The sequence below is a fragment of the Pteropus alecto genome, unplaced genomic scaffold, assembly GCF_000325575.1.
Source record: "Pteropus alecto unplaced genomic scaffold, ASM32557v1 scaffold115, whole genome shotgun sequence".
Taxonomy (NCBI): Eukaryota; Metazoa; Chordata; class Mammalia; order Chiroptera; family Pteropodidae; genus Pteropus; species Pteropus alecto.
In genome coordinates this window covers 2,682,001-2,706,756 of record NW_006436814.1, presented here as the reverse complement: position 1 = coordinate 2,706,756, position 24,756 = coordinate 2,682,001, and the positions used below count along the sequence as shown (strand labels likewise).

Genomic DNA, 24,756 nt, shown 5'->3' with positions numbered 1-24,756 from the left:
TCTCCCCTCAGGTATATTTTCCCTCTAGAAGTTGTGCCATAATTCACTGATGCTCTTTCTCTTTTAATAAACATTTTTTTCCTGTCTGTTTTATCTTGAATATTTTCCATTGCTCAGTCTTCAATTCACTAATCTTTTTTATATCATCTTACCTGCTGTGAATCCCATCCAGTGCATTTTTCATCTCAGACATTGTGGTTTTCATCTCTAGAAGTTTGATTTGAGTATTTTTTTTTTTTTATCTTCCATGTCTCCAACTTTTTGAACGTATGGGATACAATTAAAATAACCTTTAATGGTCTTTGTGTTTATTCTAACATCTGTGCCAGTTCTGGGTCAGTTTCAATTAACTGATTTTTCTCTTCATCATGGATTGTATTTTCCTGCTTTTATTTATGCCTAATAATATTCGATTGAATGCTAGACATTGGTATTTTACCTTTTTGGGTGCTGGATATTTTTGTTTTCCCTAAAATTATTCTTGAGCTTTTTTTTCCTCCTTGAAACATAGTCAAGTTACTTGGAAACAGTTTCATCTGAGGGAGTCTTGCTTTTCAGATTTGCTAGACAGGACCAGAGCAATATTTGGTCTAGGGTAAGTGACTGAGGCAAGGCTCTCTGAGTCCTCTATCTGATGCCTTATGAATCTTGAGGTTTTCTACTCTGGCTGGTGGGAACAGACACCATTCTTGTCCGTGTCTGAGCATCTGGTTCTGTTACCTCAAATCCTTTCAGCTGGCTCTGTCCTCAGACTAGAGTCGTGTCCTCTCGTGCATGTGCTGATCAGGTACTCTGTTGAACACGTAAGGGTGACCACTGGCAGATTTTTAGAGTTCTCTCTCTGTGCAGTTCTTTCCTCTCTGGTTTCTGACCTGTGAACTCTCGCCTTCCTGGTCTTCCTGTGCTCTCAACTTCCTTTTCTTAACTCAGGGAATACACCAGGCTTCCCCTGGCTTTCCCTCCCTGGGCTGTGGTCTGGAAATTCTCCGAAGTCAGTGAGCTGGGGCAACCTTTCTGTTCTTGTTCCATCTCTCAGTGATCACTGGTCTCTGTTTCCTGATATTCAATGGCACAAAGGCTATTTTTTCATATACATCATCCAGGTTTTTGTTGCTTCATGTGGGAAGGTCAATCTAATTTCAGTACTCCGACAGCTGAAGTGTCTCTGTCTAAATTCTTAAAGTCATTCCTGTCAGAGCCAACCCGAACTGAGTGTTTTTCTCTCATTTTGATGTTGGAGCTCCGTTAATAATGTTGTAAGTTTAATTGTAGGTCCCACCATAAAAAACTGCACAGCATCCCCAAGAACAACCATCACTGTGCTGCCTGGTGGACTTCTCTTCCTTTCGTGGACTCCTAACAGTTCACAGGGACTGCTAAGAGAATGGCCACATCTGTGCCTGTTGATGGTGACTCAGCACAGAGTGCACAGTCTGAAAAAGAACCAAGAGGTGGTCATTTCTAAGCAAATGTGTTTATTGTTCTCCATGCCATCCTTTTAAAAAAGATTCAAGTATGAGATTGTCAGTTGCTGTACTTTAAAAGTCTCTCTGCATGCCACTCATGTCATATAGATGCTGAAGATACAGGATGAGTGAGATGCATTTGCCCCTTGCCTATAGTAAGCTCACTGTCTATGGGAGAAACAAAGGTGCAATAGGAAACTCCTACAACGTAGTAAGTGATGTTGAAAGACTTTTAGGAGGCAGAGGCATCCTCTTTCACTGCTTACATCATTTAAAAGCAGAACGATTCCATTCTGGTGTTTTTTTTTTTTTTTTTTTTTTTTGGACTTTTTGGACTTTTTTTTTTTTGTGCTTTGTACTTTGGATTTCTCGGTGAAAACAAAGTTATCATCTATCAACAAGCCAAGGAAGAACAACGACAATAAAAACTTTAAACATTTCTTTTTTACCAAGATTGACTTTATCTTCCAAGTGACACTTTTTAAAAATCAATTTATCTAGTTTATAGCCACCTAAATAGAATATGCTGTTTGTTTATATAATTTTTTCAGATTGGTGATGGGTTTTATTCTGCTCAGCATGTGGAGAGCAGTTCTGAGCCTTGACTTTTATGATACATATTCTCTTTAGCAGCAATTCTAATGGAAAATAGGGTTGTCTCTTTATAATAAATTTCTTCTATTACAAAACAACTGTGAAAAAGTTTTGTCTTCATTAGTACTTTTACCAATGCTTTAAGAAGCATAATTATTTCTATATATTGAAGCGTTGCTATTCTTCATGATTGCATTAAAAGAAATAGTTTCTTTTGCAGGTATATTTGAAAAAGTAGATTAGTATACCTGGCTTTTAATTTTTTTGTTTTGTCTTTTAGTACAAAAGCAAACAAAATATTACTTCTCAAAGCTTGAATGTTCAAAGCACATGTGATTCACAAAGTAAATTTTTCAGAAACTTTGCCTTATGTAGGAAGAAAAACTATACCTGTCTATCTCTGCTCCCTCTTTTGGTAGCAATCTATGTGTATGGTCTTTGACTTCTCTTAAAGAAATCTAATTATACCCTAACTTAAGAGACTCTAGTACAGAGTTGGTTTGGAAGAAATCAGAGTAATCCAAATACAATAATAATAGAACCAAAAATTTAACATAGATTTGTTAGAACATTTGGCCACTTTTAAATTTCTTCCAAAATTGACAAATATCGATTTTTTTTTATAATAGTCAATAGAAATCCTAGAGAAAACAGCCCAAATTTTGGCAACAGCAAGAACGTGGGAGTTGGCCCTTCTTTCTGCCTCATTTATCTTATGTTTTGAAGAATTAACTCATAAGTGTAAATATGAGAGTGTTTGTAACATTCAGTCCAGCCTCAACCCTAGAATGACATAGCAGTTAGAAGCTTTAAGTGTGTACAGAGTATGCAGACCCCTCATCCAGGGAAATCACCCCCCGTTGAAAACAGCAGAATCCTTTGCAGAGTTAAACATAGCACAATACAAGTAATATTCCTCCAAAACCAATTTCTGTGCAGTCTGTATAAATTAACAGACCAATAAGAGCTGGTTAATAAGTGGCTCGTGAAGGTCCGTCGTAAGCAGGGTCTTGTATTAACCGTAAACTGAGCAGACGTATTGCTAACTAAACTGTTCACCCCACATGGTAAAGTAATGTGGGGAAAAGTACTGCCATTGCAGGTGGCTGTGACTGTGATATGCATCAGGTAGCAGAATGCTCTGGGATGCAAAGGGGATGTCCACTGTTTCGGTGAATATCAGGCCCTCCTCCGTGTCCAGAAGAGCTCAGAAGGAATCATCACACAGCTTAGGCGTGAGCTCTATTGAGACATTACAACACGAGAGAAACCAGTCGTCTTGATGTAGAGATGCTTATCCGGAGGCATGAGAGATGTGCACCTCGAGGAAACTTCTTTTGGAGCAAGGAGATCCAGAAGAAGAGCGTTATGGCAAAGCGAAAGATTCTTCAGGCTGCACTAAATTCTGCTACCACAGGCATCCCTTGGTTGTGTAGTGTGTGAAGGACCACTGTTTGCCATCTGGCCTTTTTTAGCCGCACTGGCCCACATGGGCTGCCTTCAGGATCATTTGATCCTAAGTCAAAATAAGAGGGTATTAAACTTAGTGACCTTAAAATAGGTCTAGTACTGGTAGAACTGGTTTCTATGGGATCCCTTACAGAGCATCTGCGGTGAAAACATCTGGAGTCTCTTAACTAAGAAAAACATAAGAATGCGAATTGTCTTCTTTTGAGGATGAGCTATTTAATGAGCTCTAAAGGGGAGAATAGGAAAGCCTCAGGTATATTGCTATCATGTGAATACCACACATGCATACCAGACTATGCTCAAATACAGAGTCTTTGGTAAGGCTTAATTGCCATTTCTGTTGTATTTTGTATTTGTTTCCTGTTGCGAGAGGATTAGTGATTTATTTTATAGGAAATGAAAGAAGAAACATCCTAATGAAGGCTTCTTCTTAAATTTGTATTTGAAAATATCTAAAACATCTCAATTTTCACAATTTCAAACCCTTACATGGAATTGTAGTAGTTCAGAACTAGAAGGGACCTGAGAGACTATCTAATTGGACTTTTAATTCACAGACGAAGAGACTGAGTCCCCACATGGTTAACTGACTTGTCCAAGGCCACACATCAAGCTAGAGACTAAGCCAAGACAGAACCTGGCTTCAGGATTTCTAGACTCACCACCCCGGCTCACTGGCATGTAATTTGCAGCTTCTATTCATTAGTCATTGAGACCCGCCACATCTGAGAATTTGTCTGCCCTGGAGCCGGTGAGCTTGCTGAACTGAGCAACCAGCTCCTGCTCTCATTCTAAGAATTCTGCCTTCTGTAGCACATGATGAGGACTCCTGAGAGCCTGCATGAGGAGCACTCACTCCTGATCCCTTGCTCGAATCTCTGCTCCTTCCTCCATGTTCCTGGATGCATTATGGACATCCTCAGTGAGGCTGGGCCTCTGCTTTCCACCCCCGCGCCCTGTATGTACCTGCAGCCCCAGGAGGAATTTATTTCAGTGAAACAAACTGGGAGACCAGGAGATCTACAATTAGGAGTCTGACAGCAAGTGAGAACTCAGAGGCTTATTTATTTTGATGTGCTTGCTTTGGAGCTGTTGGTGAAATCTGAATTTTTAACTGCAGGTTAATGACTTCCATGGGAACAAACAACTAATTAAGGTTTTCTTGACCATATAGAGATTTCAGCTGCAGAGAGAGATTAAAAAAAAAATCCTCTGATTCTTAGGACATATCGGGTTTTTTTTCCCTAATAAAATCTGACCTTAAGGTTAAAAATAAGTTTGTAAGATACCAATCTTGTTTTCCCTTGAGCTAACTTCAAACCTCAAATGAATTGCAAACTGCAAAGTGACTGCTGTAGGGTCACCCCTTAGTAGGCAGAAACAGTTGAATGGTAAGGAATCCATTTATAAAAGACCTTCCATTGAGGCTATTTCCAGAACTGTAACAGTATTTCTTTGTCACACTCAGAATAATTTTATCTTTCTAGCAATGTACACCACTAGCCTAATAGATAATAATTTCCTTTATTAGAATTATATTTAAAATGGATTAGTAATTCTCCTAATTCATTCATCAGGTTTTTGTTCAATATATTTTTTGTGTCATGCACTATGGTAGTTTCTGGGAGATGATTAAGAAATGGTCTTTTTGTAGGAAGAGAAAAGACAAAATTACATCAGTACAGTTTTATAACATATGCAGAGTTATAGCTGCACAGGACCAACATGTAAGTCTGCCCAGAACCAAAGAAGACTACACAGAAGACAGTACATTAGAAAAAATAGAAAGAACTACTGGGCTGAGCCCAGAGGGAAGGGCCTTCTGAGAGGAGAGAGGAGCATATGCAAAGCAATGGATGCTTGAGAGAGCCTGGGGCAGTCCGCTAGTGCCCAGTTCAGTGCGACTGCTCCCCTCTTAGCTTGCCTGGTGGGAATAAAGTTAGTATTTGTTTTGCTGGTTGGTTTGAGCTGTACTAGGTAGTTTGAACTTCAACCTGTATGTACCCAACAGGAGCTATTAGAGGGCTAAGAAAGGGCGTGAAATTAGATTCTTGTTTGTGGAAGCTACTTTAGTGGCTAAGTGGTAACTAATGAAGGATGAGCACATTGGACATGGGGACATAGATTGGGAAGTGCTTTTAATAGAAGATGTAGGGTAAGTGTTAAGAAGCAGGCAGTGACTGTGATGTCAGAATCTTTTTGGATGAAATTTTAGGTGTAGGTCTGAAACTCTAAAGCAAGGATTTTACAGGAGGGTGAACTTCAGAGACTAGGTAACAGTTAATTAGCATTAATTATGGGAGGGCGCAATCTCTTTGTAGAGATTGTTAACTGGGGTTATTTTCTCAGATACCAGAGTTCATAGCTAACCCGTGTTCTCCTCTGGCATGGCTTTTAGGCCTTTTTATTGTAATTCTCCGTTTCTTCTCTGAACTATAAACTGCCTGAAGTCAGGGGCTGGTTTACTTGTTGTTTGTGTTATTCTAGCTTCTGGCACAGTATTTAGTCTGTAGTAGGTGCTTGGTGAATACTTGAATGAATGCATACATAAGGACCTTAGTGAAGGCTCCCTTGCCAGCAATTTTTGCTTCTTGTCAGAAGCAAGACTAGCTAGTTCTAAAAGTCAGATAAACTTCATTGTATGAGCAAGTTTCTTCAGACTTTCGTTTTCTAAGAACTACCCAAGCTTTGATTTGACCATCACCTTGGAGACAACAGTGAAGTTCTTACTGTTTAGAGGTTACATGATGAAGTAGATTTATACCTATATGTTCATTTCTTCTTTAACTTTGGCTCTTTGAATCTATGGCTCTGCGGTATAAACAGTAATTCCTTCTTAGATTTATTTATTTTGAGAGATTTTTAAAGAATACTCTTGGGTTTCTGATCTTGAGTTAAATATACTGAAAATTGCCATAGGGGATTCCCATGGCGCGGTCACAGCTGGAAGTCTGGTGGGCTTTTGTGAATGGCATTTGGAAGAACAATTAGATTGCCAAATCATTAGCAATCTTTTGTATTGTTTCCATCTTCTTTTTGTCTAAAGAGACAAATATTGGAATTTTATTTATTTAGCGGACTTTGTTTGAATTAGCTAATTTTCCCACTGTCCTGTCCAAAATTACTGAGGGACAGATGAGTATTTATTATAAGGACTTACACGATCCATTTCTTACTTGGTGGGGCAGGGTCCAGGGGGATCACTTTTGTAGCCATCAAACACCTGATGTTCTAATTTTTTCTGTAATTAAATTATAAAAAGACTCTGTGAACTTGCTTGGTTCTGGTATAAGGCCATATATTTAAAGAGCCATCAGTGACAGAAAGAAATCTTATAACGGGCAGAGAACACACAACGCAATGTGTGTATGTGTGTGTGTGTGTGTGTGCGCGCGCGCGCGCACGCCTTACTGTTGAATTGTATGCCTGAAATTTACTGGATTTCATTAACCAATGTTACCATAAATAATTCAATAAACAAATAAATAATTAACATCCCCCCCCCCAAAAAAAGAGCAAGCAGTGGTGGGATATGTTGACTCTGTTTTTTGGTTTATTTTCTAAACAAGGGAAAGATAGATCCTACTTGAACACTATTGTTAACTGTTGAGAACAACATTTCAGAAAGTTTAAGAAATCGACAAAGCTCCCATAGCAATTGGTATTAGAGGTTGTTTCAAAGCCTGGGCTTCTTAGACAAGCGTCTGCCCTCACAGCTCCAGATGGACTACAGGTTTCCATATGCTAGTAAAATTGATGAAAATGGAACCGATAGATAAACCTCAGTTGGAGTGACAATTATGCTGTGAAAGTCAACCAGAGAGCAGACATTTAAATTCTTCCTGGTAGCCACGGAAATCATAACTGAATTACGACATCTCAGCATTTTGAGAAATTATTAGTCTTTTGTTTTCTCAGTGTCAGGGTGATGTAGGGACATGTAATCACTGATTAGCTGACTCAGTACAGTTGGCAGACATGGGAGCAATCAGTTTTACTCTCTTTACTGTTTCAAAATCGCAGTGAATTTTACTCTCTCGCTGTGAAATGGAGAAGTTCAGAAAACAGTTTTGGGAATATCTGTATTAAACCAAAGCATAAGCAATTTCGCCTTCAGTAAATATAATTCCTGGCTTTGGCAGAGACCACAGAGATCTTAAATGAGATATTTTGTTGCATGCTAATAACCTCAGGGATTTTACCTGCTGCTGTTGTTCTTTTGAGGAGGTTCTCCCATTGGAAAGGACGTCTAAATATAATGAGTGGCAAGCAGTATCAGGAGTATTTCTGAGTGCTTAAGCCCATCTGCGGCTTATTAATTCTCCGGATATGGGCTAACATGGCCCATGAACAGGCACAAGGCCGAGGGAGTAGGATTAGGACAGTTTCCAGGGATGCTGAACTCATGTCAGGCAAAACTGGCTCGCTAGGCAGCTTAGCCGAGTGAACAGGGAAAAGACTTTGAAAGTACCTTATTGCACTGCATAATGTTTGTAAATTTTATTCAATTAATTTACAGCTGCAGGGCTCATGAGGCTGAAATTAAAGTTTTGTAAAGTTTCGAAAGGGAGACAGCCAAACAAGTTTGTTTAGTAGTGGATGTTTCGGAAATGAGTTGGCATTAATGCAAAAATAGGTTTGAATTTCAGAGAGCATGTTGGCATTGCAGTGCCCATTTGAGTAACCATGGAAAGCCCGTGTTACCCACCTGCCAATATAGACATTTCTTCTCTGTGTCTTCTCCAAGCTAACCTAACATTTTAAAAAAATTTATTTATTTATTTGTTTGTTTGTTTGTTTGTTTGTTTTTTATTATGGCAGGTTAATGAAATCCAGTAAGTTTCAGGTGTACAATTTAACAGTAAGGCACATATATATTGCATTGTGTGTTTACCACCCATAGTTAGATTTCTTTTTGTCACTACATATTTGACCCCTTTTACCCCATCACCTCCCCACTTCCCCCTACTCTCTGGTAACCACTAGTCTATTGTCCATGTCCATGAGTCTATTTGTTTGTCTTGTTCGTTTGTTGCTTTTAGGTTTATATGCCACATATAAGTGATATCATGTGACTTTTTTTTTTTTTGTATATATGTACCACAGCTTCTTTAGCCAATCATCTATCGTAGGACACTTCAGTTGCTTCTACATCCTGGCTACTGTGAATAATGCTGCTATGAACATCGGTGTGCAAATATCTTTTCGCATGTGAGTTTTCAAGTCTTTGGGGTAAATACTCAGTAGAGGGATTGCTGGATCATATGGTAAATCAAGTCTTAGTTTTTTGAGGAACCTCCATACTGTTTTCCATAGAGGCCGTACCAATTTGCAGTCCCACCAGCAGTGATTGAGGGTTCCTTCTTCTCTGCATCCTAACACTTGTTTCTACTTGTCCTCTTGATAACAGCTATTCTAACAGGTTTGAGATGTATCTCATTGTGGTTTTGATTTGCATTTCCCTAATAGCTAGCGATGTTGAGCATCTTTTCAAATGTTTGTTGGCCATTTTATGTCTTCTTGGGAGAAATGTCTGTTCATGTCCTCTGCTCATTTTTTGATTGGATCATTTGTTTTTTGGTGTTATTGAGTTGTACAAGTTCTTTGTATATTTTGGATATTAGGTCCTTATCAAAGGCATTGCTTGCAAATATATCTTCCCATTTGGATGGTTGTCTCTTTACCTTGTCAAAGGTTTCTTTTGCTGTGCAGAAGCTTTTTAGTTTGATGTTGGCCCATTCATTTATATTTGCTTTAATTTCCCTTGCTTTTGAGTTCAGATTCATAAAATCCTCTTTAAGTCCAAGGTCCATGAGTTTAGTTCAGATGTTTTCTTCTATGCAGTTTATTGTTTCGGGTCTTATATTCAGGTCCTTAATCCATTTTGAGTTAATTTTGGTGTGTGGTTATGGTCTAGTTTCATTCTTTTGCAGGTGGCTTTCTAGTTTTCCCAGCACCATTTATTGAAGAAGCTTTCCTTTCTCTACTTTTGTTTTTGGCTCCTTTGTTGAAAATTATTTTCCCACATAAGCATGATTTGACTTCTGGACTCTTCGATTCTGTTCCACTGGTCTGTGTATCTGTTTTCTGCCAATACCATGCTGTTTTGATTATTGTCACTTTGTAATATAATTTGAAGTCAGGCAGAGTGATGCCTTCAGCCTTGTTCTTTTCTCTCAGGATGGCTTTGGTGATTCGGGGTCTTTTGTGCTTCCATACAAATCTGATGATTTTTTTTGTTAACCTCTAACGTTGAAATAGCATCTTTTATAGTTAAGTCTCATCAGCCCAGTGTTTTTAAATAATAAGCCTGTTTTATTAGTGGAAATCAGTGGAAATCTTTTGTTTTCTACCACTCTTACAGCGTGCAGTTCTTTTTCAACTCATGGGCGTTTTTAGACGGTCTTTGTTCCTCTGATGGTTGAGGTAGCAGATGTCCCTTTACTTGCAGTTCAGGTCTGTCTGTCATGACTGAAGGGACATAACAAAAGTTTTCACATAATATTAAACAGACAGGGGTCTTCAAAATGACATCAGGTTTATCACTGTTGAATGTGAGTATCTTTTGGTGATAGGAAACATTGCCCTAACCCCCAGCAGGAAAATTTCACACATGAAACAGGATTTAGTAGCCTATTTGAAGTCATATTCGAAACTGTCTCTGCGGAGGGCAAGAGGACATAAAGATCGGGGAGGGACACAGAGGTGGCTTCAACTCTACGTGTTATATCCGTAATGTTTTATGTCATGGGGGATAACATCTCAGGCAAATTTGGAAGGTAAATGTGGAGAAATTGGTTGTATATGTTGGAGTTTATTATATTATTCTCTTTGCTAGTGTTTTCAGACTGTCTCTGGTGAAAGACATTTTTTTTCTTTTCAGTTCTACTCCGTCAGGGACTGATATGCGGGCCTGTTGAGCTGTAACTTCCCTGCAGCTCTTGCACCACCAGGCACCACGTATCACATAAGTTCCGCAAGACCCAAACCAGCCAATACCATTTGGATGTCTAAGTCAAGTCTTGTCAATTTGCTTTAAATGTTTCTAAACAGCTTTCTTGGTCGGTGGCAAACTCTGAGTAGCCCTGCTTTGGTCTTTATATGCTAGAAATAATTCATAATATAAGGATTTAAGTCATTTTGGAAATATTTATGTTTTCAAAGTATTTCACATTAGCTCATTTACCTATTTTGCATATTTTCCCTCAAAGTGGGTCATTCTTTTTATTCTGGACCTCAGTTGGAAAGGGTGACAGTTGTGCTGTGAAAACCAACCAGAGAGGGGACATTTAAATTTTTCCTGGTAGCCATGGAAATCGTAAGTGAATTACGACATCTCAGTTTTCTTTTATTCCATAAGTATTTTGGAGCTGTGCTAGGTGTGCCAAAAAATACAGCCATGAATAAGGTATTGTTTCTGCCCTTGGGCGTTTGTTATGTAATGAAGACAGCTTAATCCAGCAAACTTTTTTTTTTTTTTTTTGCACACTTGTTTTGCCTTAGGCTTTATCTTAGACAGTGAATATTTAAAGATGTGTAATTCACAGACTTCTCTCAAGGAGTTTCTCTATTACAGTGGAAATAGATCCAATATTCTGCGTGCCAGACCAGGTATATAAACTAAATGCTATGGAAACACTGAATGTTGTCATGACTTGTAACTGGGCAGCTTGAAAATTTTTATAGAGGAGAAGCTTATTTGAACTGGATCTTCTTGAAAGATGAAGGGGTTTTCAAATTGACAAAGAGATAATCATGTCCAGGAACAGCATGAGCAAGACTGGAGAGATTTGGCAGATTGTAGCTTGATAAGAAGTAATCAATGATCAGCGTTGATTGATTTGACTCTATAATGCACCAGGGAAGATGAGGTTAGAAAGGCAGGATGGGACAAGATCTTATAGGACCTTGGATTTCAGGCTAAGAAGTTGGAACTTCTTGTTCACATGAGAATATTTTAAGGCATGATCAGTTGTGTGCTTAGGGCTCAGATAGTATAAAGAATGGATTGTTAAGAAGAGAGGATAGAGGAGGTGAGACTAGGAGGTCGTTAAAATAGTCTAAGTGAGAGATGATGAAGACCTGGCTGTGGGAATTACAGGAGGGGATAAATCTCAGGCCCATGACTGAGTTGAGTGAAGGAGTGTGATGCAGGAAGAGAGAGGGCCTCCGTGAGGGTTGTGGGTAAACGGAATCTCGGAAGGACATGTTTTCCTTTGGGTGGCCATGCAAATAATTTTTACGTCAAGGAGGAGAAAGGATAGAAGGATCACTTTCAATGGTCTTGATAGTCTCAAAATAATTAAAGTTATTTTAGGAATGTGAGAAATACATTCAGTGTAAAAACTGAGATTGAGGACAATGAAAAAAGTAAATTTACCTTGGGGAATGTAATAGAGCTTTGTTTATGATAGCTGCTAGGATCTTAGAGTTACCATCTTCTGATATAGGTCTTTAGATCTGGCTTTTGAACTCCACATATTCATTCATTCTTCAACATTTATTGAAGGCTTACCAGGCGAGAAGTATTGAATTATGAGCTGGTGATAGAAATGTAAGATAAGTCCTGCCCTCAAGGAGCTCACAGGCTAAATATGGAGGAGAGGTGCTTGGACACAGCAGTGTGATCTGGGCAGGTGGGCTCACAGGAAGGATGACTGAGCTTACTAATCAGACTGTGGGGCCATCAAAGGTATTGGTGGAGAGGAGTTTTGAGAATGGTCTTAAGAGATGAGTATGTGTTAAATGAAAAGGAGGACCTTCCAAGAAGGTGGGAGTTTAGAGGTTAGAGTGTGAGGTAAGCTGGGGCCAGATTCCTGAAGGCCCAGTATTACATGTGAGAATTAATAGTTGGCTGAGGAAGAACCTTCGAAAAGATTAAGAGGAAGAGTAAACCAAACAAATTTAAATTTAGGTAGATTGTGCTGGCCACTGTTTGGGGGAACAGGCGTAAGTCCTGCCCTGAAAGGGCAGAATCAGCGAGACCAGCTGGGGGACACAGCAGTGGTTCAAGTCAGAAATGATTGGAATCTGAACTAGGTAAGCCGTGTTGGGGATAGACCAAGGAATTAATATTAGAAAGAATTAGAAAGAAAAAGGACAGGACATAGAGATTGGTTCAGGCCAGAAGGTGAGAGAGAGGGACGAAGTAAGCTGACTCAAGTTCAAGAGTGAGCTACTTAAGCCATAAGTAGCTCTTATCTTACTAAGATAAAAGTCTGGGGCAATCACATGAAGGAGAAAGACGATGAGTTCAGCTTTGGAAACCAAGCAGGGCACCTGGAGATGTTGAACAGGTATATATATATATATATATATATTTGGTAATTAACTATTCATGTACAAAGGATAATAGAGAAGTTGAAGCCAGAGAGGACTTTTGGGAGTCACGTAGGAATGGATGGTTAAAACTGATAATGGAGGAGTTGTTGCAGGCTGAGCCAAGAGAATTTCAAACAACTTCATCCTGTTTCATTCTTTTTCTTTTTCTTTTTTTTTTAGGCAAGGCAACCCTTGGTTGACTTCACAGATTGCAAGGACCTTGTCAGTTTACAATCCCTTATTTTTTATTTTTTACGCCTACAGCACCTGGTCTTCCTAGGTGGTCTCCCATCCAAGTACTAACCAGGACTGACCCTGCTTAGCTTCCGAGATCAGACGGGATCGGGCTTGTTCAGGGTAGCATGGATGAAGACCCTGTTTTGTTCTTAAAATTTACTAACAACCATAAAATGTAGCGAGTAGGGCTAATTTTAGGGAATTAAACTTAAAAGACAGAGGAGGACAATTTAAGTATAACTGCCTGGTTGGTGTTTATCTTTTGCTTTTCTACTAGGAAGAGTGAAAAGATACTAAAGGAGAAAAATGGGGAATCTTCTCTTTCCTTGAATAGTTTAGTTGAAGATATTTTTTTTTAAATGTAAACATGAAATAATTTGAGAACAGGAACAGTAATATATTAACATAATTTACACATAAAATATTTTAATTATACCATTGAATATTTTTAATTCAGGTAAGCCATATTTTTTAAAGTATGAAAGGATATAGTTATAAACTAAGCTTTTAAAGTACCATGGTGATTTAGAGAGAGGTAAAAATACTGCATATAGCATTTAATCAGGAAAATTTCCTGCTAGTTCGAAGGATTGGCAGAGATTTAAGGAGTATCGTTTCGTGCCAGGTGCCGTGCTGACAGAGACAGGGGAAAATAGGCAGAGCGTGATAACAGTTCAAAGTTTTTCAAGGATAATACCCTGTCTTCATGAAACCATTAATATGAATGTGGTACTGTTGTATTTGTTCCTGTTTGCTGACTTTAACTTTTAACTGGAAGATAAAGATTTATACTACCATTGGAATTATTTTTGTTTCACAGTCAAATATTTTATTTGGTACCTTTGATTAGAAGTATAATTATAATCAGAACTATCTTAGCATCTCAAGAAATAGTTGACAGAACTTCACATATTACAAGCTTCTTAATCCATAAAAACATCAAAACATTACTATTAACATTCATTGGTAAATTTTAACAGTTTTTCTGGTTTATGGAAGAGACTGAAACTCAATTCCTTTGCTTCAGCCTAATGACCTATAGTGTAAGTTAAATGGTAATTTTTATTGATGAGTTTTATTTCATTTTGTTTTCTATCCTCAGAGCCTGTTTCTCCCCAGGATAATATCTATAAGACTGCATGGGAAGGTGCGTGGAGACTAGAAATATTCGCAGTGCAAAGGACAGTGTAACATTGTCAGCAGAGGGGCTGTTGACTTTGTTGTGGAGCTTCTCCGAGGGTCTGTATTCACTTTCTCAGAGGGTCGCTGTCCTAGGATACTCACGAATGCAAGAACTAAAAGTAAAGGATGTGGCAGAGCTGACCTGTTCACAGCTCAGTGGGTGGTGTCCTCTGCCTTTGGAGGGCAAAGACAACCTCAAACTGTGAACCAGACCTCTGGATATGCTATTGATCTCCTGAGCCAGGCTTGTCCAGTCCTTGGGGGCAGCAAGCAGCCTGGGAGGTGTGGAAGCGACCTATGAAATAATGAATGTCAGTATGGGACTGACATAGGGGTGCCTGTCGGTGGAGTGCATGCTGGACAGAGAAGTCCGCAGACGTTTGAGTGACTTGTGAGTGGGATGATTTGACTCACCGTGCTGGCAGGCAGCGACAGCTCATGGTTGACATGTGCTTCCTGATTTCTTCAGTTGCAACCTGGCTTTTTCACGTTAATGAACTCTCTCCTGATCAACATTTCTGCACTGTCTGCTGAAGGTCTGTAAAAAAATGCTAATCTTAATATTAACCTTGGAAGGGTGATGTGTTAGGTGAACATCCCTAATGCATCCCACAGATAAATAGAATTTATTATTATTTTTAATTACCCGTTCCAGTTTTTGTTTTCCACTGGCACCGAGATTTGCGAGCTGCTTATCTGTGCTGGACTGTCCATAAATACTTACTAGGCATTGTGCTGTTAACGGTTATTTAATGATTTAATCAGAAAGGGCTGGCTTTAGATTTCTGATGAGGTAATGAGAATTGGCATCGAACAAGTTAATTGGATTTGGAAAGAGCTGTTAAAAGGCCATGAGAAGGTTTTTCATGAAACACTTGAATGTGCTTCAGTCTGAAGATCTTATTAAATTATGCCAAGGGTGTTTTATCCGTTCACTTTAAATCACCCATTAGGATCATCTAATCAGCTTCCTGAATGTTGCTGCGGATGAAATTATTAACATCATAATTGTTGGAATTTATCTTTTTTTCCTTCAATTGTCAGTGAATCAGTGTTTAATAGACTATAGTTTTCCTTAGCACCACTGAGACCAAGAGAGAATCAGTTTTAGAGTTTCTTTACATCTTTTCTTTACATCTATTCTGGATACTGGTGATGGTTTTTAGCACTCACCTTCAGAAATTGCTCTATTGTCTCTTGAAGGCATGGTTCTGTTTCTTTTGAACAGACAGCTCTGCTGTTGTCATGTGTTGCATGGACATCGACTTGTTGCCACGGAGAAGCACAGGGGTAGATAACGTGGCTAAATTTTGCTCTCCCTTTACTAATAACTTAGAGAAAGGTGTATTTCATAGCCAGCCTTGGGACAGACTAATTGTGTCAAAATAAATGTCAGATTGAATATTATTTTGAGGAAATAACTTGCCTATTAGGTCCAAGGTTATTAATTATAAGAACTACTTTTTGTTGACTTCTGAAGTACTTGTTTTGGACCTAGATTCACAATTTCAGGCTCTGTCAACACTTTTTCAAGACACTTTACCAAGTATGGTGAATAGGATTCTCTTTCAAATCAACGAAGAGTTAGAAAATTAGCTTATCAGACATTTCAATAAGCATAGACTTGCTGCCACCATGCTTAATTCAAGAAGGTTCGACAGCAGTCTCCATTAGCATTGCAACAAGTGAACCTTTTGACTGTTAGCTTTTGTTCTCAATTCAGCAGTCCCACCAAACCAAATAGATTAAATCTGTTAGTTGAAAATTATTGTAGATCTCTAGTATTATTTAACGACTGAGACTGGTTGGAAGAGTTTGGCTGACATTTCATTTTTCTTTGCTCAGAGGGAGCCTGAAAATAGTTTGTCAGAATGGTATTTTCATTATTTTTGCAACTTCTTTTCAATATTTGAACATGTGTTTATGTGTAAGGTTTATGTGCATGTGTTTATGTTTTAATCAAAGGATTAACATGTGTGCGTGCACACCCATATAGACAAACTTGTCTTTTTTTTAAATAATATTTTTTATTTTTCAATTATAGTGGGAATACAACATTGTATTAGTTTCAGGTGTACAACATAGTGATTAGACATTTATATAACTCACAGGGTGATCACCCCAATAAATCTAGTTCCCCTCCCTCTGACACTGTTCATACTTATTACAGTAAGAAAGTTACATTATCTCGAAGCTTTAAGAAAATGTGTGTGCATGTTTGTGTATCTCCTGCTTGCTTTATGGAGGGCACTTTCAAAGAAACTTGCTGAGATGTACTTTTATTGAACGTTGGCTATAATAGATTTTTATTTGAGCTAATTTTGAAAATTTAAAGAGGAGATGTTTATGTTTTCATTTGACAAACTAGTATTTTATTTTTAAAAATGAGAGTATCACCAGAACAGGAAAAGAACACTAGAGCATTTGCAAAAAAAGTTTCTGCATTAATTTTGTTAACAAGAAAATCTCTTTCTTCTGTCCAGCTAGTGGCATTATTTTGTACTGTTTTATCATCTTTTACTAGATGATAGGTATTATGATACAGCAAAAATTGATTCCTCCCATCTTTCCTTTCTTTCTTTTTTACTATTTTAAATTATTTATTCCTCCATGCATGGATCACATGTAGATTGAGGGTTTAAATTCAGTAAGGCAGTCCAGACTTGGCATCTTTGCCAGGCAGAGCCACAGGACAATCTGCTCTCCACGTCACTGCTTTGGGAATTTATCTTTATACACTGAGCTCGCACACTAGGTCACAGTCTTCTTGAGGTGAATTTGGTGGGATTAAGTTTTGTATTCCTACTTGTTAGCACAGTTTGGGGTACATAATAGATTCTCAAAGAATATTGTTGAAAAATAATAGAGTATGTTAATCCATAGTTTAAAAAAAAAATAGTCAGTGAACCCCACTGACTATTAAATAAAGTCCAAGCTCTTTAGCTTGGCATCAAGACCCAAAATTAGATATTTAGCATTTTCTCCTGCAGCTTTCACCTGTGTCACCTATATGCTCCACCTGTACTGGGCCACCCACCTTTCCCCCAAATGCCCTACGCTTCCCTGGTGTCCTATTTCTACTTTTGGTTCCCAGCTCTCCTCTCACCTCTGAAATACTCACCTTTCAAGGACCAACTCCTCCCGATTCTCCAACGGGGAAAAAATGTTTCCTCCTTTCTCTTTGCATATGACAGTCAGCCATGTTTTATATCCATTTGCATATATAGCTTACACATTTTATTTAAATCTTAAAAGATAAGGCCTATCTTACTGATATTGATATTTGTCTATATCGATCAAATAATAGTCTTTCAGTAAATACTATTACAATAAATGCCTTCAATAAATGCAGACTTACAGAGCAAAGCATTTTTTTACCTCAACCTCAAAAGGAAGTCAGTTGAATAATTAATCTCACTTGACCAGGGCAAAAATGATAGGATACTAGTGGAAGCAATCAAATAAATGAGCCAAAAAAGACAAGTGACTGATATAACTTTGACTTATTTTTAATGTTTTGACCAACACTATTAATGTTCTTAAATTATTAGTTTACATATTAGTTAATCAGTAAAGTACCATATTTTGAACTTTTTTTTAAAACCCGGAAGGGTTACATTGAATCAAATTTGATTCTGTCCTGGATAAAATACGATATATTAAAAAGATAATGAACCTTAACTTAGCACTTCTCTTCCTTGGGTGTTTCCATCGGCCACATGTTCATTGGGAGTGAATGGGTGAATAACCCCAAAATCATTGTCTGGCTGAATTTGTAGAAAATGAAGTCCCAGCTCTGCTGCTGCTTCTCTTCAGCATTTTCTCTCTCAGTGGGAGTTGTAAATGGAGTGGACAGCAAAACTAGAGATGGAGTTGTTTTTTTGCCTCTTGGTGTCTTTTTTTCCTGTGGTTTTATTCCTCTTTAATTCAATGAAAAGTAGGAAACTAAAGCATTGTAATTGACTTATGGGTTTGTGTACATGTTTAAATCTGCCAGGGTATCTTATACCACTTCTTATGCAAATGAACATATTGGCAAGGAATAGACAAGATAATTGCTGACTGAGATGCTGTAATAGCATTTCCAAAAGTATTTTTCATGAAGAACTAATCCTATGTGATGGTACCGAGGTAAAGGGTTTGGGAAGTTCGGTGGGTGTGACCACTGGAGCATCCCTGTGTCCCTTTGTATATGAAAGGATGAGAAGCTCTGCTCTACAAACCTTGTTTACCTTTGTTTATCCCAGTGTTTCTTAAATTTATACTATTGGAGAACACTTTTGTCAAGTAACACTTCTTAGCTTGGGCTACTATAATGAATTAAACAACAAGTGTTTATTTCTCATAGTTCTAGAGACTGAGAAGTCCAAAATCTAGGTGCTTGTAGATTGAGTGAGGGCCTTCTTCCTGGGCTGCTGACGGCTGCCTTCTTGCCGTGTCTTCACGTCGCAGGGAGAGAGAGATCATCTCTTTCATGTCTCTTATAAAGGCACCAATCCCATTAATGAAGCCTCTGCCCTCAGGACCTGATCACCTCCCCAAAGCCTCACTCCCAAACATCATCACCATAGTCTTCGACACATACATTTAGTTCACAGAAACTTATTTTGGGACATGCCGCTCAGTTTTACCGTGGTTATTTGAACTTTTAGGTTGACCATTTTACCATTTACTTTCTGTTTGTCCTGTCTTATTTCTTATTTTTTGTTCCCCTCTTCCTCCTTTCTTGCCTTCTTTGGGGATTACAATACATGTACTTAAATTTTTCATTTACTTAGAGTCAATATTTTACCATTTCCTGTAAAATATAGAATGCATAGCATTGTGTGTATTACATTTACATACTTTACAAACCTCGCAATGCAGTGTTGTACTTTTTTGCTTAAATAGTCATATGTATTTTGAAGAAATGCAGAGGAGAAAAAGCCTTTATGTTTACCCACACATTTGCTATTCCCAGTGCTCTTCATTCAAGTTTCCATCTGGTATCATTCTCCTGCATCCTGCAGCACTTTCTTGAGCACTTTGTGTGGTGTGCAGGTCTGCTGGCGATGAATTCTCTTAGTTTCCTTTTATATGAAAATGTCTCTTTTGCTTTCATTCATGAGCAGTATTTTTGCTAGATTTAGAGTTATGGGCTGATAGGTTCTCCCCAACCCAGCACATTTTTTAGTTTTCTATTGTCACGTTACCAAATTACCAGAAACTTAGTGGCATAAAACTATAAATTTTTTATCTTACAGTTCTGGAAATCACAGTTTAAAATTGATCCCAGCAGGCTAAAATCAAGGTGTCAGCAAGGCTGTGTTCCTCCTGGAGGTCCTAGGGGAGAATCTACTTTCTTGCTTTTCTAGCTTCTAGAGGCCACCCACATTTCTTGTCTCATGGCCCCATCATCTAAGCCATGTCAGGCTGAATCTTTATGATTGCTATTTTTCTCGTGCTGTCTTTCTGCCTTCTTCCACCTGCAAAGACCCTTGTGATGATATTGGGACCAGCTGGATAATCCAGGAGAATCTCCCCGCTCAAGATCGGCTGATTAGCACCCTTAATTCTATCTGCAACTTTAATTCCCTTTTGCCGGGTAACTTGACATAGTCGTGGTTTTGGAGATCAGGACTTGGACATCTTTGGGGAACCGTTATTCATCACTTAAAGATATACTTCCGGTGTCTGGCCTCTGTAGTTTCTGAGGAGAACTCAAAAGTAATTTTTATCAGTGTTTCCCTGTGCATATGTAATATGATATTATTCTCTGGCTGCTTTCAAGCCTTTCTCATTATCTTTGTTTCTCACCAGCTTGAGTATGATACCTAAACGTGATTTCTTTGGATTTAGCCTACTTGAGGTTTACCGAACTTCTTGAATATGCATTTTTTTGTCTTTTGCCAAATTTAAAACAGTTTTAGTCATTACATTCTCAAGAAATTTTTTTTCTGCTGTATTTTCTTTCTTTTTGCTTTTTTTCTGAGATTCCAGTTACACACGTTAGACCTTTTGATATTTTCTCACAAGGCTCTGAGACTTTTTAAAGTTTTTAAAATCTTATTCTCTCTGTTCTTTAGATTGGATGATTTCACTGACTTTTTTCTGTTATCTCCAATCTGCTCTTAAGCCATCCAATGAATTTTTTTATTAAAGATATTACAGTTTTTGAATTTCTGTTTGATTCTTTTTCATTTTTTTAAAAATAATTTTCTGGTGATATTTTCTATTTGTTTATTTATTACAAGCACATTATTTTTCTCTTTCTTTCTCTCTTTCCTTTTCTGCATAGTTATGAATCCTGACTAAAAACATCCTTATCTATTTATTGCAATATCTGGAGCATTTCTCTCTTTCCTTTTCTGCATAGTTATGAATCCTGACTAAAAACATCCTTATCTATTTATTTGCAATCTCTGTTGATTGCATTTTTTTCTTAAGAGCAAGTTACTTTTTCTTCTTCCTCAATATGTCTAGTAATTTTGGATTTTATTCAGAACATTTTTAATATGTTATAGGATTCTGGATTCTGTTATATTTTTCCAAAGAGTATTGAATTTTGTATGTTCGTTTTAGGAAGCTATAACCTTGGCCGGACTCATGGTCCAAACTTCGTTTCTCCTGCGAAGGGCAGCCTTTTCGTTCCTTTAGCTTTGGCTGGGCTGCTGGACATCTTCCTGAGGCATGTGGATTTCAGGGATCAGCCAGAAATTCAGGCAGAGTTTATGCAGTAAATTTAGGATTTCCCCTCTGTGGCCCTCACTGAGCTATTTCTTCTCGCTTTCTTCTGTTTCTTCAAGTTTTAGTTGTCCCAGCTGGCACAGAACTTCCTTCAGCCAAAAAGCCTTAAAAATAAGAAACTCACCTAGTGTTGTTCATTTATTTCAAGTGTTGACTCTTCTTCAGTTTATGCCTATTTTTCGCCATTCTCCTGTGCCTTTAGATAGTTCTTTTCGTGTTTTGTCTAGAGTTTATTGTTGTTATATGTGGGAGAGTTGGTTTGATAAGAGCTACTTCACCATTACCAGAAGCCTTATTATAACCATTATTAACTATTGCTTCTAGTATACAACTTTTTTGGCAAGTCGATAAAAAAGAAAGACAATTTTTTAATTGTGTTTTTGTTTACAAAAGTATTTTCCTCAAAATCAGCCTGACTCTCAGAAGTGTCAAAGTAAATTGTTTGGTACTGCAGACCACTTCTTAACCTATGTGATCCTGTCTAGATATCACTCTCGTATTAATAAGCTAGGCCATGATCAATTTGCCAGTCATTACACTTGATCTCTCCTTGGCAACTTGTGCCTGAGACATGGCTCTCGTGAGGATGAACACTAGCGGAGTCCTCTGCTTTAGGAACTTCCACAGCACCTACCATAGTGCTTTCCTATAGGCTTCTTCAATACTCAGTAATCACTACCTGTGATTAGTTATAGTGAACTGTAAATAATTGGAAATTTTTAGATTAATTTTCAATTTGAAAAATAATATATAAGCACAATCACTTTATAGAAGAAAAAAGCATTCCATGCCAAGCTAATATTCCCCCTTGGTCATTGTCCTCAGTCTCCATTTCCTCCCCATCTACCTGTCCTTTCCTTCACCTGCCTTCCCAGAGGTAACCATTGCCAGTACACCCCAGAACGTAATTGAAGATTACACACATACCAACACACCCCATCAGAAAAATAGTCATTTTGTGCTGTTTTGATAAGTAAAGTTATATTGTAAGTAGCATTATATTATATATATATCCATAACATTCTTATTTTTATTTACTAATATGTCTTAAATATCTTTTCATGTTTATTTCATATAGATCTACTACATTCAATATTCTATACTCCAGTGTTTCTGCAGATAACAGTTAATTTGTCCTATTATGATCTCCTAGGAAACCCTTCAACTCATATTTTTAATTTAAGCAGTAAAGCCTCATTGTTTTGGAGTCTACTTACTTGAAATCTGTTACAATTAGACCAAGAATAGAATTAAAATTTATGGTCGCCAATTAATGACTTAAAAGAATCTTTTTTCTAACTAAGAGATAAATAGCTTTTAAGCACTAGTTAGAAATGTACCAATTATACATAAATTTTGATCTATTTTTCATTATCTAACAAAGTAGTAGCTTGTTCTGCTTACTCTATGCATTCGAAGGCGATGAAACCATGCCATTAAAATAATTCCACAATCAGGTTTGTCAGTAATTAGGACCCTGCCTTTGTCAATTTAAACACAGTTATTACCGTTCCATTTTATCCCACCACGTTCACTTGGTCCCGTTACTTTCTGATGAGAGTTCTGACAGGTCCCAGGTAAGGGCTTAGCCCCTAGGTGGGGAGCACACCCTCGGCTGGTCGTTAGGCCGTTAGGGGATGCAGGGCTTTCTCTTTTGGTTCTCTAATAGCCTGAAGGTTTTTGTCATTTTGGATGTCATTTTCAGAAGATGGATTGGATAAAAGGTGTGTCAGAGAACTTATACTTAAAGCCCATCATTTTGAAATGGGTACATTTATAAAGTTTGTTACAGATTGCTACAGAAATGCCCAGATGTATTTCTGGTTCAACACCAAGAAAGTATAATCGGACCCAATAAATATTAAATATTACTTTCTCTTTCTTCTTTGAGAATCAGACTCACTTATTGCATCTTTTCTCATCTTACACAAAGAGATAAGGTAAATGTTATCGGTCCAGCCTTCAGGTTGAGGACCTGAGGGATTTGCTGTTACCATGAGTTTATGAATTGCCAGCTCCCACCTTGCTGGTTTTCTTGTCTGTTTGGTTGCCTTTAAGACTCTCCAAGTCCTTGTAGCCTCTCAGCCTTAGAAATGGATCAGGAAGGTAAGGGTGAGCACCTCTCAAGGCCTGGGTCTTCCCTGAGCACAGGTACACTCCCGAGAAGTGGCCACCACGCCCGCCGCATGCTTCGTGAAGGGAGCAGGTGTGGGATGTTGGGATTCCCTTCTCCTCACAACTGAGCTACACGCAGTGAGGACTGATGGTGTCTGAGGCAGAACCCGAGCCCACTGCCTACCCCAGCATCCCTGGTAGAAGAGTCCCACTGGTTCCTGCCTAATGTGAACTCCAAGTGGAATTCAGCCTTCGCAGGTGTCTGCAGCAGTGAGAAGATGCTGCTACCTCTGATTGAGGAATAAGCTTGTGAGAATGTTGAATTCTTATTCAAAAGAAGCAAAAAAGCAGTTTCTACATACCTTTGGGGTTGGATTAAAGATGAGTTTGAAAACAGCATGATGTAGAGCTTGATGTGATATCTTTTAGGGTTAAAAATGCCATCTCTTTCTTTTATCTTTGCTTTGTTTCTTGATTTGAGATTATATTTGTTTGGCTTATTAACATTAAAATGATTGTGAAAATAATACATGCATTTAGGAACTTGTCTTTTGTTTAATTTCTGGCAACATTTTTTGTTCTTAAAAATTTTGTATGGTTTATTTGCAAAAACAAATACAATGCATCATTGTAAGTTAGCAGATTAACATCTGCAGATACACCTGCTTTCAGGGTTTTTATCTAATTTTAGGAGCATAATTACCATGACAGTATTCTTTTTTCTTTTTTCTTTTTTTTTTTTTGATGAAAGGTTGTGGATATTAATGTTGAGTTGAAGGTATCTGGCATGAAACTTTCCTTAAACAGAAGAAAATTTTCACAACTCTAGCAAATTCTCATAGTTTGTCTTCTTTTATTACAAATTAAAACATTTTGATTTTGGCTTTTCTGTTTCATAACTTCTATTTTCATGGTTGAACATGAATGAGACAGTTACAGTGTCATGATTAAGAACGCAAAATTCAGAGCCGGACAGACTTGCTGTGTGACTTTGGGCCAGTTACTTATCATCTCTGTGCCTCAGCTGCAGTATCTAAAGAAATGGAGATAGCAATCTAAATGGTATCCTGTGTAGTTAGTTGATCGCCACTATTTTATTTTCAGGAGCTACCTTGTTTCCTGTTCAAACATATTCTAGTTAGTGATTCTTCTCCTTCTTCCCATGTTGGTTTTGGTGGCTTCATTTCTGGTAGGGACGTCGTCTTTTCATTCTCTTTTTAGGTAGAGGCAGTGGGAGCAACTAGACACACCAGGCATTGGCTCTTTCCTTGCTGGAGGGATGAGTGGTAATTCTGGATGGATAACTTTGCAAATGTATGGCTTTACACCAGCAAAGCCAGCTCCCCAACAAAGAGCCATTTACACTGATTCCAGATAAGAATTTCCTTGACTTGTTACTATTTTTTATTGTGGTTTTTACTAGTATAATAGTAACAAATGTTTGTGTAGTTTATTACTATCAACAATATACTTCTGTACATTATTACATTTTGGGTAGAGATGAGATGGTGGCTTGGGATTTGATTGGCTTACAGGTACTCAGGTAGCAGGTAGCTGACACACTGGGCCCTGTCTCCTCTGCTCTGCCCTTCCACAGCCTTTCACCTCCCTTCCCAATTATATCTTCCTCCTGAGCATTGCATTG

General features: G+C 38.0%; 1 protein-coding gene and 1 pseudogene across 1 annotated transcript in view; one reads left to right on the top strand and one right to left on the bottom strand.

Moving 5' to 3' along the window:
- Positions 1–24,756, top strand: part of SMYD3 (SET and MYND domain containing 3) — a 548,731-nt gene that overhangs the window by 284,856 nt on the left and 239,119 nt on the right. The gene's annotated exons all lie outside the window — the stretch shown is intronic.
- Positions 13,107–13,225, bottom strand: LOC112481729 (annotated as a pseudogene).